Consider the following 13,403-nt stretch of genomic DNA (forward strand, 5'->3'; position numbering starts at 1 on the left):
GTCACAAGAACCTCTCACCTGTATTACTTCAAATCTGTGTACCTGACAGGCCGTGAAGTCTCCAAGTATTTAAAACATTGCCCCTCTAAGAAAAAAAAGGCACCATGTGAACATATTTTTTGCAGAGCAGCTCTGCCTGGATCTTGTGGAATGTGAACAGAGAGAAACTATCCTAGGGGCTGTCCTCCACTAACTGGGCCTGGGCTGAATTTGTGCACAAGCCAAAGGGAAGTCAGGGCACTACGAGGCCAACTGCCTTTCTGAGATACCTTGATCTGAAACCTTGTTTATCAGAGATGTTTCATATTGGGTCACGGAAAAGCTACCCAATCGTGTCTTCTTAATGGGAAGTGTCAGAGATAGATGAACAAGGAGAGCAGGGGTCACTTGAGCTCGTGTTATGTCCCAATAAGGCAGAGCTATAATTTCTAGTTCACACCTCTGATGTACATCCTTGTATTAGAAAGACTATGCCTTTCTATCCTACAATCCTCAAGGCATACCATCTTAAAGCTAATTTGTACACTACTCTTCCTTGTAGACAATGTGCCAAACTATTATAACAAGAATATTATCCTTCATTTTGAACACATGTAAAACATACTTTAAAAAACATAGTGATTTCTATGAAGTAGTTACTATCTCATTCACAGGTAAATTGATTCCCAAAATATAGAAGGGGATTATATGTTATAATTTTTTATATGTTTGTATTTTTAGCACAGGAAAATGCATAAAAGAAACTCGTAAGAAATTAGAAACAAGTTAAGCAATAGAAAACTCCTGTGTTAATCCTTGTCTAGGGACTAGCCTTTCCCACAAAAAATTTTAAAAGTGGAGATAAAACATATTAATATGAAAAACATTGAAAGGAATTCACACTTTACTTATTAACCACATGCACAATGGTTAAAAGGAGGTAAGACCAGTGAGCTGCCTTTTAAATTAAATAATCAAACTTGAAATACCCTCTCTTAGATGGCATGGAATTACTTGACCTGGTCATATTTATTTGTGTTTATACATGAAGCACTGGATCTAAGCCACAGTATAAAGCTGAAGTAGAACAGATTTCTAGTTACAAAGCCATTCAGCATGGCTTCTTCAAGGGAATGTCCTCAATAAATGGCATTTAGATGAATTAATAGCAACAGCTATTACAACATGATGTACAGCTTTTCATACTGGATATTCTATATGGCTTTGCAGTAGCAGTTTCCAAATTACATTCAATTTAGTGCAACTTTCTCAAAGATGTCAATATATACCATGTGCAAAATGCTTGTAGGACATGCTGGATGCTATGAACATCCCTTAGAGCATCAAAATACATTTTAGCAAATTAAAAGGTCTGAGAAATCCTGCAGGCATTTATTAAATTTACCTACAATGATTCCAATTTTTCCCAAAATTGTTCAACCATAGAACTATTTACCAAGGAATACTTATTAACATCTCATAGAAAATTGACATACTATGATATAGTTTGGCCCACTGTCATACGTATGTCTTTAATCAAACTCTGGTGGAGTAGGTAAGAGAGTTCACATTTTTTTGCAGGTAAGAAAACTAGGGGAATCATTAATTTCCAATGCTTACTCAAAGATTAAAAAATAAATAAATAAATGATTGCTACCTATATGGACTCCAAAATTTAATATGCTAAAGTTTGCATAAAATTTGACAATATTTTCTAGCAGTAATTAAGAGATTTAAGAAACTCTACAGTTAAAACAAATTGTTTTAAATAACTATTGTCTTTAACACAAGAGAATTATAAGATTTTGCTTTCTATTTGTGTACTGATGGCTGGAAATGGCTTCAATTGCTCCGCTTTTGGGAATTAAATTATTATTGGCTGCAGATCCTTAAATATTTTATTTCAGAAAATCAGTGTTTTTGCTCTCTTTCTCAATTTCTGCAGAATTTCTTCTTTAATTTACAAGTGGAAAAAGTATAAGAAGTTAACAATCATTCCTATGTTTCTGAACACTGTGTAAAACAAGGAAAGGAAAAGAGTATGCATTCTTTAAATATGATTTTCTTCAAATATAACCAGACAAGATTATCTCTTTTGACTAAATTTTGATATGTTTCACAGCCACCTAGATGCCAAAGATGAAGGGTTGACGGCTTCTGTCTCAAGTCTTCTTGAAGCTAATAAGACAGTTAATGCCAACTTGGCAGCATCAATGCTCTGTTGGATAGGCGACTCGAGTCCCAGAGTCTGGGTGAGAAATTTGCCCTGGCAGCTGGGGGAATTTCTACAGAAAGCAATCAAAGGCAGAAAAAGGAGCCACATTTTGAATTGTTAAAACAAACAAACAAACAAAAACTATCGTCTAAATATGACAGGTATATTACAGTTAAGATTAGAATTTCCACCATGGACTGTTGGCATTCTTGGATTTAATATTAGTAATTCAAATATTTAATGACAACCTTTAAAGCTTATGATATAGTTAAATCCATTTGCCTTTTTCCAGTATGGCTTTCTTCCCTTACTGTTATATTTTTAAAAGCATTTTCCACCCCAATGTCACATAAATATTCATCTAAAGTTTTCTTTAGTAAAGTTTCAAATTTATATTTATATCTTTAATCCACCTAATGTTAATTTTGGTGTATGCTACACAGTAAGGATCCAATTTCTTTCTTTTCAAATGATAAAACTTTCCCAAATGTAATTCAAAAAATAAACCTTTTTGGGGGCCACTATTTGAAATAAATATTTTAAAGTGCTACATTTGTATTTAAACTTGTGTACTAATTATTCTGCTCCATAGCTGTATCTGATGTGTCTGTCTATCCCTACAACAATACCTTTACAAAAATTATTGGAGCTTTAATATGTATTTTAATATTGGAATGTAAAATTGATCATTTTATTCTTAAAAAAAATTGAACACTTTGCACAGATTTGTTCTAGGATATTTTTCTTACTACATCTTGGGAATTGGAAGCACTGGTGAAGAAGTTCCCCTAATAAAAGCCTGGGCTTCAATAATTTTACCAGCAAACACTGGGAAATTTTCCAGCATCAAAAGATTCCAAAGCCAATGAAATTACTGCAAAGCACTAAAAGGATGAACTCCCAACTTATTTTGTAAAGCTAGTGTAAATGTTATACTAAAAGATGACATGAAAAGTAGATCAGTCTCGTCAAAAATATTAAATAAAGACCTATTAAAGGCATTTGATTAAATTCATTGTCTATTCTGAGGATTCAAAGCAAACTAAGAGTACAGGTATCCATTCTTTATCAAATAAAGATAATCTAAAATATCCTACTAAGAGAAAGACAAATACTGTATGATCTAAATTATATGTAAAATCTAAAAAAGCAGAACTCATAGAAAGAGACTAGAATGGTGGTTATCAGGGGCTGGGGGTGGGCAGGTGTTGGTCAAACTGTACAAACCTCCAATTATAGGATGAATAAGTTCTGGATGTACAGCATGGTGACTATAGTTAATAATACTGTATTTTGTTCTGGAAAGTTGCTAAGAGAGGAGTAGGCTTTAAATGTTACCACCACCAAAAAAATATTGGTAATTATGTGACATGAGAGAGGTGTTAGCTAAGGCTATGGTGGTAAACATTTTACAATACATAAGTGTATCAAATCAACATTTTGTACACCTTAAACTTACACAATGTTATATGTCAATTATGCCTCAAAAAATCCTATTTAATAGTAAAAGACTAAGCTAAAAACAAGTAACCAGATCTTATGGCTATTATTTAATATTACTTTAGAAATTCTAGCTAATGAGATGAGTCAAGAAAAATAAGAAGTATATAAGTCTTGGAAAGAGGACTGCCTGAAAAAATATGAAATACTAACTGAAAAACAATTAGGACTAATTAGAGAACTCAGTATAAAAATAAAAATATTAAAGTAAATCAATAAATTTCCTTCATATCAATATTAGTAAGCAAAATAGAAAAATCCATAAATACCTAGAAGTCTATACACAAATAAACAAAATACTTTGAGACACAAAAGACGACATGCATAAATAGAAAAACAGGTTAAATTTTCAAGTGAAAACAGTCAATATTTTGATGTGTGTGTTCATTTTTGAACAATATAAAGGGTTGCTGCAGTTTCCAAAATAGCCTTGCTTGATTTATTCAGAATAAATTTACATTATTTTTGCAGGTATTTTCATTTCTTTTTATGTTATATATCCATTAGTTAATCCAGTTATCTCTTGAGTATGTGTGTATCCCCCTCTCCCCACCTTTCTTTCCTTTTCTTTCTATTCTCACTGGCACTGCCCTAGTTCAGCACCTAACTTTTCCACAAGACTTCACCAGCAGCGGCTTTGAAACATCTTCTATGTCCTGAGTTTGGAAGGATAGTTTTGCACCTCCTTTGCCCAACTGCTATTTCACAATCTTGCTAATATTCTGAATACCCACATAAATGGAGTTTCTATTTCCTAACTCTTATACCATGAATATATTCTACATACGGCTAAAGTAACTTTTCTAAGATACAGATCAGCTGATGTCACTGCCTTCCTCAAAACTCTTTACTAGTTCTCAACTGCCTACAACATGTCATCTGAAGGCTTTGTGGGTTGTCATTTGATACCTCTAAGATCAAGATCCAGTCCCCCTTTCAGCCACATCCCCCTAAACTCTCCATTCTGTATCTATTCCCCAGCAAAACTAGGCTTCCCTTTCTCCATAACCATATTTCCACCATCCTTGGAGTCCCAGACTAAACACTACCTACCTCCTTCATGAAAGCTGACCTCACCCTTGTCTGAAATTAAAATTCTTTCTCCTCTGTGTTCTGATAACAATTTGTTTGCAAATCTACACCAACATTTATTCTATCATTCCATTATGAAATATTTATTATATGTGGTTATTTGTGTACTGTATAAATGGTAAGGTCCTTCAGGGCAGACCTCATGAAATATTTATACTTATGTTCCCTACAGCACCACAGGCACAGTATCTTGTATTTAGTAAGTAATCAATAAACGTTTGATGAATTTATTAAAATTAGTAACTTTATGGACTATAAGGGGGTATATATTACTCTCTTCAACTTAATTATAGCTATCATTTTCAGATGTTCAGCATGTTCCACATAATATGCTAAGCAACTTCCATTTTATTCTCACAGCTTGATAAAATAGGTATTATTAGCCTCATTTGTCACACAATATACTAAGCACCTTACATTTTATTCCATTTTATTCTCATACAACCCTAAGAACTAGGTATTTATTGGCCTCATTTTTCAGTTAACCAAGGGAGTGTACCTTGCCTAAAAGTGGCAGACCCACAGTTCAAACCTAATTTGACTCTAAGCCTGAGTGTGTGTGTGTGCGTCTCTGTGCACACGCATGCATGCGCACATGCAAACTAGTAGAAGTAAAGATAGATATCAAGCCCTAAGAATGAAGGAGTGTGATGAAAGTTCCAGAAGAAACATGTACAAGACAATGTGTACAAACATTTGCTACTTTGGAGCCACGAAGAATCACAAAGAAAAGGGTGGGGGCACTTCTTTTTTTGTTTTCCTCTGGCAAAGAGCACTAAACTAGGGAACCAAGAGAGCAATGGTTCAGTATAATTAAGAAAGACTTGGGCAGCGTTGCTGCATGGCGGCACCATGCTGGTCACCCTGAAGACCCTCCAGCAGCAGACCTTCAAGATGGACATCGACCCAGACGAGATGGTAAGAGCACTGAATGAGAAGACTAAATCTGAAAAGGGTAAAGATGCCTTTCCTGTAGCAGGTCAAAAATTAATTTAGCAGGCAAAATCCTCAATGATGATACTGCTCTAAAAGAATGTAAAATCGATGAGAAAAACTTCGTGGTAGTTATGGTGACAAGACCCAAAGCAGTGACACCACCAGCACCAGCTACAACTCAGCAATCTAATTCTGCCACCGCTACCACAGTTAGTTCCTCCACAGCACCAGCTGTGGCTCAGGCCCCAACCCCTGCCCTCACTTTGGCCCCCACTCCCACACCTGCATCTGTCACTCCAGCATCAAGTACAGTGTCTTCTGAACCTGCACCTGCTAGTGCAATGAAACAAGAAAAACCTGCAGAAAAGCCAGCAGAGACACCAGTGGCTGCTAGCCCAACATCAACTGACGGTACATCAGGTGATTCTTCTCGGTCAAACCTTTTTGAAGATGCAACAAGTGCACTTGTGACAAGTCAGTCTTAGGAGAATGTGGTAACTGAGGTCATGTCAATGGGCTATGAACGAGAGCAAGTAATTGCAGCCCTGAGAGCCAGTTTCAACAACCCTGACAGAGCAGTGGAGTATCTTTTAATGGGAATTCCTGGATATAGAGAAAGTCAGGCTGTGGTTGACCCCCCTCCAGCAGCGAGTATTGGGGCTCCTCAGTCTTCAGTGGCTGCAGCTGCAGCAACTACGACAGCAACGACTACAACAAGTTCTGGAGGACACCCTCTTGCATTTTTACGGAATCAGCCTCAGTTTCAACAGAGGAGACAAATTATCCAACAGAATCCTTCCCTGCTTCCAGCATCGCTACAACAGATAGGTCGAGAAAATCCTCAGTTACTGCAGTAAATTAGCCACCATCAGGAGCACTTTATTCAGATGTTATATTGAACCAGTTCAAGAAGTGGGGGGTCAAGGAGGAGGGGTGGAAGTGGCAGTGGAGGAACTGCAGAAGCTGGAAGTGGTCATATGAACTACATTCAAGTAACGCCTCAGGAAGAAGAAGCTATAGAAAGGTTAAAGGCATTAGGCTTTCCTGAAAGACTTGCGATACAAGCATATTTTGCTTGTGAGAGGAATGAGAACTTGGCTGCCAATTTTCTTCTACAGCAAAACTTTGATGAAGATTCAAAGGGACTTTTTTTCATCTCACACTTCACACCAGTGCATTACACTAACTTTGTTCACTGGATCGTCTGGGATGACTTGGGCTTATGTCCACATACTTGGTATAAGGTAGTGGATTGTTGGGAGTGGGAAGGGGGGATCTAGGATGCAGGGCGGGGATGAATACCGTGCATGCCTGCTTCAATTAGCAGATGCCACAAATCCACACAGCGTGTAAAATATTGTACAAACAAAAGTCAGCTTTTGCAGGTCTTTATTTCTTCTATAAAACAGTAGGTAACTTTTCCTAGGTTTCACTCTTTTAGTGTACTAGATCCAGAAACTTAGTGTAATGCCCTGCTTTATATTTCTTTAACTTAACATTGGTTTCAGAAAGAGTCTCTGCTACCTAGAATCTACGGTCCCTATTCTATGGCAACATTGGATAATGGCTTTGTGAAATTGAAAAAAAAAATTGGAGCAACGGTAAACAGAAATGCCAAATTATTGATGGTTATTGTTGCTGCTTCAAATAGGTATAAAATTAATGTGTAAGAAAGCCCATTCTTTCATGATAAATACTTGGGGTTGAGTGGGGAGAGGGGTAATATTTTCTTAAAATGAAAATAATTACTGCTATTTTAAATTTCTTGATCATTGAATGTGAGACCCTTCTAATATGATTTGAGAAGCTGTACAAGTATAGGCAGAGTTATTTTCCTGTTTACATTTTTTTTTGCTTTGCTTTGGGGGAAAATTGGTAGGTGTCTAATTACCGTTTACTTCATTGTTATATTGCAGTAAAAAGTTTTAAAACCACAGTTGCATGTTTGCTTTTGATGTATCCCTTTGTGGAATTAGCACTTTGGGGCCAATGGAGAAATGCAGCATTCACCATCCCTGTCTTCCCCTTCCCTCAGCAGAAATGTGTTTGTCAGCAAGTCGTGAGTTCCAACCGTTGCCTTTTTTAAAACCCACAAAATGCTGATTCAGTTCAAAATTAATACAAGTGTCTCAAAACTGAGTTTCTGATATTTGTAAATGTTTTTCCTTATTAGATAAGAATGTATGACCATTTAAGTCATTTAGGATTCTTTGCTTTCGAAAAGAGAAGGTGGACAGAACTATAATCAAGCATCTTTTATTGCATTGGACAGACCACAGAAATCTTTTGGAAGGGTTGGGAGATGCGGCTGGAAAAGTACTTTGGAAAATGTACAATCAAGACATCTCATGGAATATTAAAAGACAAATCTTAATAGCAAAAAAAAAAAGAAAGATGGGCCAAACAGGTAAATTGTATGGTATGTGAATTATATCACAATACAGCTATTAAAATAATTATTTGAGGAGCTGTTTAAAATACAGATCTATGTGTTCTAACTCAAGGAATTCTGATTATGCAGATTTGGAGGGACACAGGGATCTGCATTTTTAGAAATCACTTCTAGTTAATTCTGATGCAAGAGTTTTTAATTGCTCACATTTTCAGAATCACTGGCCTAGAGTGTTAAAAATGCAAAGTCATTATATTTAGTCTTTCAGGTCACATATCTTCAGTGGTGCCATTCATATTATATGCAACACAAATGTCACCCTATGAAGTTGTGCAGTGCGCAACATGTACGGAAGTGAGCAACATCCCTTTAAAAGTACAAGGTACGATGGGAGAAGAGAGGACTAACATTTCCTCGGTACCTATGATCTGCCAGTTACTGTGCTATGCAAGATAGAGAGGTTGATATATAACTTATATAAGCTGTATCTATCTATCTTACTAACATCTTTAAAGTTAGGTATTATCACCTCTGTTGTACATATGAAGAAACTTACATTCAGAGAACTTTAACATTCCCCATGTTACATAGCTAGCAATTATTCCTTCATCCATTCGATTTATAAACAGCAATTAATGTTTACTGTAAGCCTGGCACCAAGAGAACTAAAACCAAACAATTAAAGAAAAGTTATAAGAAGAACAGTACCACCGAAAGAGTTCCAGCCTTGTACTCTATAGGGCAATGAGAACTCTATATGGAAAACAGACTGAAGTAGTCACCTGTGATGAGGTGGTACTTTGTATTGATACTGGAACTAGGAACATCATAAAAGGATCCATATGAATATATCACAGTATGCTCTCACCATAAATGTCATCTTCTTGCATCAATGACCAAGAAAGCCATCAAAGAGCATTTCAGTTTTTTTAAACCCACAAACATTCACTGAGTAAACACTCTGTCAAACCCTTGATAAGGATAACAAGAAAGTGCCCTGCACTTTTGATGCAACCTCAAAGGAACCCACTTGTAAGTTAGGACGGCCTTCCAAATGGTTTGATGAAAATCAAAAGGCCATTAAAATGTTCATTCTTCCTAAAAATCTAACTGATCCAAGTGGCCACTCTTCTTCTCCATCTTCCTGGGCAAAGATATTGCATCCTCCTCCACTCAGTCTTCATGTCATTAAGTAAACATAATACCTGAAAAAGAAAACTATCCTCTAAAGACACACAGTGCCAAGGGCTTATTATGGTAGCTTTTAAGAATATTTATAAGATTTCTTGATCTGGAGTAGAACTGGCAATGACTGTGCTGAACCACTTCTCTGAAATGGTTAGTAAAATTAGAAAGGGAAAATAACTAACTGAATTCTTATATCCAAGGGGCATTACCAGAAAAAAACAGGAAAGTACAGTTCTGCTTTAGCTTCATAGTGTTTTCCTGTTTTCATAAAGAAAATGTTATTACCTTCATTAAAGGTAAACCATTAATAATCAGGATTTTAAAAAGTACATGCAAATATGCTATGAGCTCAAAATAGAATATCAGGAAGTGTTACTCTTGCAAAACCAAAGTGAATTAATTATCAGCTTAAAACATATCATTTAACAAGCTAGCACTAAGCAAAAAAAAGTTATACAAGATGATGAAAAGGGAAGAAAATATGATGGACAGTTAAGAAAGAATTTAAGACAGTCTGTCACCCAGAAGCACCCAAGTATCATTTTCAATCTCATCAGTACTTTAATATGATATTCAACTTTTCCTTGGCCTTCTCACAAACTTTGCTCTTCTTTGGAACACCCAGTAGGACATTTTTGCTCTTCAAATAGGAGTAATTCAAGATCTCAATGGAATTATCATTACACTCAGTCTGGTCTCTTCACCAAAGCTCTTTATCACCAAACCACCACATGCAACTTTTACATTTAAAGCTCCTAGTAGGAGCTTTGAGATTGGAAATTCAAAATATCAATATTCTATTTGACCTTCTGCTCCATCCTTGCCAAAAAAATGATATCACAAAGGCAAAAGCAGAAAATATTTTAACACATTACTATGTAAAAACTCAAGCATATACAAAAATAGAGAAAGGAGTAAAGTGAACACCCATGTATATATTACACACAGCCTCAAAAAATAAGCTATAGACAATCTTATTTCCTCTCCATTCCCATTCACCCTCCCCTCATATTATTTTTATACAAATTCCATATAAGTATCTTTCATACATAAACTAGTTCAGTTTATAATTCTAAAAATTAAGAAGGCCATTTTGTGCTAGTACCATACTGTTATGATTACTGTAGCTATGTACTATAGTCTGAAGTCGAGGAGTGTGATGCCTACAGTTCTGATCTTCTTGCTCAAGATTATTTTGGCTATTCAGGGTCTTTTTTGTTTCCACACAAAATTTGAAATTATTTGCTCTGGTTCTGTGAAAAATGCCATTGGTATTTTGATAGGGATTGCACTGAATCTATAGACTGCCTTGGGTAGTATGGTCATTTTAACAATATCAATTCTTCCAATACAAGAACACAGTATATCTTTCCATCTGTTTGTATCATCTTCAATTTCTTTCAACAGTGTCTTATAGTTTTCTGGGGTCTTTTACCTCCTTAGGTAGTTTTATCCCTAGGTGTTTTATGCTTTTTGATGTGATGGTAAGTGGGACTGTTTCCTTAATTTCTCTTTCTGATAGTTTGTTCTTGATAGAAATGCAACAGATTTCTATTTATTAATTTTGTATCCTGCAACTTTACCAAATTCACTGATAAGTTCTAGTAGTTTTCTGGTGGTGTCTTTAGGATTTTCTGTGTATAATACCATGTCATCTGCAAACAGTGACAGTTTTACTTCTTCCTTTCCAATCTGGATTCCTTTTATTTCTTTTTCTTCTCTGACTGCTGTGGCTAGGACTTTAAAAACTGTGTTGAAAAAAAGTGGCAAGAGTGAACATCCTTGTCTTGTTCCTAATCTTGGACGAAATGCTTTCAGCTTTTCACCAATGAGTATGACGTTAGCTGTGGGTTTGTCATATATGGCCTTTACTATGTTAAGGTATGTTCACTCTATGCCCATTTTCTGGAGAGTTCTTATCACAACTGCATGTTGAATTTTATCAAAAGCTTTTTCTATATCTATTGAGAAGATCATACGATTTTTATTCTTCAATTCATTAATGTGGTGTATCAAAAACACACATAGATCAATGTAACAGAATACAGAGCCCCAAAATAAATCCACATACTTATCAAGGTCAATTAATCTATGACAAAGGAGGCGAGAGTATACAATGGAGAAAAGACAGTCTCTTCAATTAGTGGTGCTGGGAAAACTGGACAGCTACATTGGAAAGAATGAAATTAGACACTCTCTAACACCATACACAATAATAAACTCAAAATGGATTAAAGACCTAAATGTAAGAGCGGACACTATAAAACTCCTAGAAGAAAACATACGCAGAACAGTCTTTGACATAAACCACAGCAATATTGTTTTGGATCCATCTCCTAGAGTAATGGAAATAAAAACAAAAATAAATAAACGGGACCTAATTAAATTTAAAAGCTTCTGCACAGCAAAGGAAACCACTGATGAAATGAAAAGACAACATACTAAATGGAAGAAGATATTTTCAAATGATATGACTGATAAGGCGTTAGTACCCAACATATATTCATTGATTAGCTCATACACTAATCAATGAATTTGGTAAAGTAGCAGGATACAAAATTAATGCACAGAAATCTCTGGCATTCCTATACACTAATGATGAAAAATCTTAAAGTGAAATTAAGAACACACTCCCATTTACCACTGCAACAAAAAGAATAATATACCTAGGAATAAACCTACCTAAGGAGACAAAAGACCTGTATGCAGAAAATTATAAGACACTGATGAAAGAAATTAAAGATGATACAAATAGATGGAGAGATGTACCATGTTCTTGGATTGGAAGAATCAACATTGTGAAAAAGACTCTACTACCCAAGTCAATCTACAGATTCAAAGCAATCGCTATCAAACTACCAATGGCATTTTTCACAGAACTAGAACAAAAAATTTCACAATGTGTATGAAAACACAAAAGAGCTAGAATAGCCAAAGCAATCTTGAGAAAGAAAAACGGAGCTGGAGGAATCAGGCTCCCTGACTTAAGACTATACTACAAAGCTACAGTAATCAAGACAGTACGGTACTGGCACACAAACAGAAATATAGATCAATGGAACAGGATAGAAAGCCCAGAGATAAACCCACGCACATATGGTCACCTTTATCTCTGATAAAGGAGGCAAGAATATACAGTGGAGAAAAGACAGCCTCTTCAACGCGTGGTGCTGGGAAAACTGGACAGCTACATGTAAAAGAATGAAATTAGAACACTCCCTAACACCATACACAAAAATAAACACAAAATGGATTAAAGACCTAAATGTAAGGCCAGATACTATAAAACTCTTAGAGGAAAACATAGGCAGAACACTCTATGACATAAATCACAGCAAGATCCTTTTTGACCCACCTCCTAGAGAAATGGAAATAAAAACAAAAATAAACAAATGGGACCTAATGAAACTTAAAAGCTTTTGCACAGCAAAGGAAACCATAAACAAGACGAAAAGACAGCCCTACGAATGGGAGAAAATATTTGCAAATGAAGCAACTGACAAAGGATTAATCTCCAAAACTTACAAGCAGTTCATGAAGCTCAATATCAAAAAAACAAACAACCCAATCCAAAAATGGGCAGAAGACCTAAATAGACATTTCTCCAAAGAAGATATACAGACTGCCAACAAACACATGAAAGAATGCTCAACATCATTAATCATTAGAGAAATGCCAATCAAAACTACAATGAGATATCATCTCACACCAGTCAGAATGGCCATCATCAAAAAATCTAGAAACAATAAATGCTGGAGAGGCTGTGGAGAAAAGGGAACACTCTTGCACTGTTGGTGGGAATGTAAATTGATACAGCCACCTTGGAGAACAGTATAGAGGTTCCTTAAAAAACTAAAAATAGAACTACCATACGACCCAGCAATCCCACTCCTGGGCATACACCCTGAGAAAACCATAATTCTAAAAGCGTCATGGACCACAATGTTCATTGCAGCTCTATTTACAATAGCCAGGACATGGGAGCAATCTATGTGTCCATTAACAGATGAATGGATAAAGAAGATGTGGCACATATATAAAATGGAATATTACTCAGCCATAAAAAGAAACGAAATTGAGCTATTTGTAGTGAGATGGATG

At 35.8% G+C, this 13,403-nt stretch overlaps 1 protein-coding gene and 1 pseudogene across 2 annotated transcripts in view; one reads left to right on the forward strand and one right to left on the reverse strand.

The window, feature by feature from the left end:
* IL1RAPL1 (interleukin 1 receptor accessory protein like 1) overlaps nt 1-13,403 on the reverse strand; it is a gene marked incomplete at both ends in the record, with an annotated part of 1,089,842 nt that overhangs the window by 838,397 nt on the left and 238,042 nt on the right. The window lies entirely within an intron of this gene.
* Nucleotides 5,639-7,002, forward strand: LOC308608839 (UV excision repair protein RAD23 homolog B-like; annotated as a pseudogene). The gene has a single exon. The product of its transcript is annotated as a UV excision repair protein RAD23 homolog B-like (transcript).

This window comes from Mesoplodon bidens (genome assembly GCF_964165515.1).
Source record: "Mesoplodon bidens genome assembly, chromosome: X".
Taxonomy (NCBI): Eukaryota; Metazoa; Chordata; class Mammalia; order Artiodactyla; family Ziphiidae; genus Mesoplodon; species Mesoplodon bidens.